Consider the following 2215-nt stretch of genomic DNA (forward strand, 5'->3'; position numbering starts at 1 on the left):
AATGGGGTGGGCTTAAATGGGTATGGGTTTAAATGAGTTGGGTTTATCCATATTAACATCCTAGAACTCCGATCCTAGTTTATATTTTTTTGTCTTACGCATATGTCACATACTCACCTGTAATAGAATGATTGGATGAACGAGATATGGACCAAGTGTCACTGTCTTGACCCCACGTGGTGAACTATGTGTATTTGTGAAGCTTTGTGACCCCATAATGAACTACTTCTGTTGTGTACTTGTGACCCCATAATGAACTACTTCTGTTGTGTAGTTGTGAAGCTTGTCATTCAACAGGCGCTGACGTGTAATTGTCCACATACACAGTACTTTGGGCTCTGAACGCACAACACAAGTATACAACAGAAGGTCCTACCAAAAGAAAAGTACACAACAGAAGGAGTCAATTATGGCACCACTAACTATACTCCCTCTGTTTCTAAGTTATCCTTCAATTAATGTACTATAAAAGATTTTTATTGGTTATTGGTTAATTCATAAAAGTCGTAGAGATAAAAGTGAAAAATTTGACAAATATCTACATTAAAAAATAAAAACGACAACTAAATTTAAAAAAAAAATTAAATCTAGAATGACAATTATTTTGAAAGAGAGATAGTATTAGATTAGACTTTAACAACAAAATACACTATATTAAATTAGATATTTGGAGTTAGTAAAAAAAAACAGAATATTCGTAATGAGTCTCAAAGCACTCAAACATTGGACGTCATAGCTATGAAATTGATTTAAATCAGTGTTTATATAATTAAAAAGTTTGTACGGCCATTTCAGTGGCATTTAGACGTCAACTCGACAATTTTTTTTTTCTATTAATCACGTACTCCCTCCATTTCAAATTAGTTATCGTTTTATAAGTTAAATTTTGTTTCAAATTAGTTGTCGTTTTCTATTTTCAATACAGATTTTTGATAGTTTTTCTAATTTTACCCTTATTATTTTAGTTTTTCAATTGATGATATAAAATAAAATAATATATTAATTAGGGATAAAACAAAAAAAATTAAAGGTTTTCTTAATATGCGTGAAAAAACTTTAAACGACAAGTAAAAAAACGGAGAGAGTATTAATTAGAAATCATGATTGGTTTGAAAGACAAATTGTTATAGACGGTCATCACCAAAACAATCGGCAATTATTTTATCACGGTATAATACGAAAACACATGTTTCCAAAATTATAAGATGAGTTTATTGCGCATTTTAAAAAATAGAAAATAAATTTGAAGTTACATTTTTTGTAGTACATCAAAAAAGATAAGATAGTCTTTTCTAATTGATATTCGGAATCAAAATATAAAACTTAAATAATTTGTATTTTCTAGTACCTTTATCCAAATATAAATTACAAAATACTGTCTTATCTTCTTTTCGCTTCAATGATGAATAAGTTATTTAATTATTTTCTAAAGTAATCTTAAAGAGTCTACTGCTTTAATTTTGGTGATCGTCTACAAAGTTAAAATTAATGAAATAACATTATAGTATACATCTTTATCAAAAAACATTATAGTATACAAATGTGAAGGAACTGGATTTGCAGAATGAGATAACCATTCCAAATCTTAAAGATAGATAAGTCGACAACATTCTTTAGTCCTATTTTATTTGTGTCTCTCCACTTACAATTGTCTCTTTCTTGCTGTCTGCATTATCCCATGTGACCTCAAAAACAACATTGCTCCTACGATTAGTCTCTCGGACGATATAATATCTAAAATTTCACAGATTACCTACTTTTAAATAACCATTTTTATTTTCAAAATTCGAAAGTTACTTTGTATTTTTTTTCAAAAGATTTGATAGGTTAAAAAAATATATATATAGCGGGTGGAGGAGAGCTAGCTAGCTTTAAACTGCAAAGTCATAATTTCCCGCCAAAACCGCATTATCACGGGTTCCCGCCTAAATTACAAAACCATATTTTCCGGCCAAAATCGCAAAACAAATATTTCCCGCCAAAATCGCAAATCCATGTTTTCCTGTCAAAAACGTAAAATCACAGTTTTCCGCCAAAACAGCAAAAATCACAGTTTTCCGTTGAAATTGCAAAACACGTTTTCCCGCCAAAATCGCAACACCACGTTTTCTCGCCGAAACTGCAAAATCTAAGTTTCCTTTCAAAACTGCAAAATCATAGTTTTGCGCCAAAATTCCAAAAACTAGATTTTCCCGCAAAAATTGTAAAACCATGT

General features: G+C 30.3%; 1 protein-coding gene across 3 annotated transcripts in view; it reads right to left on the reverse strand.

The window, feature by feature from the left end:
* Positions 1-297: 297 nt before the first annotated feature.
* LOC9313268 overlaps positions 298-2215 on the reverse strand; it is a 13040-nt gene continuing 11122 nt past the window's right edge. For all 3 annotated transcript variants that reach the window (XR_002332003.1, XR_002332002.1, XR_002332001.1), the window contains one exon: positions 298-372. The gene's annotated coding sequence lies outside the window, so the exon portion shown is untranslated. The remainder of the gene's footprint in view (positions 373-2215) is intronic.

The sequence above is a fragment of the Arabidopsis lyrata genome (assembly GCF_000004255.2).
Source record: "Arabidopsis lyrata subsp. lyrata unplaced genomic scaffold ARALYscaffold_5, whole genome shotgun sequence".
Taxonomy (NCBI): Eukaryota; Viridiplantae; Streptophyta; class Magnoliopsida; order Brassicales; family Brassicaceae; genus Arabidopsis; species Arabidopsis lyrata.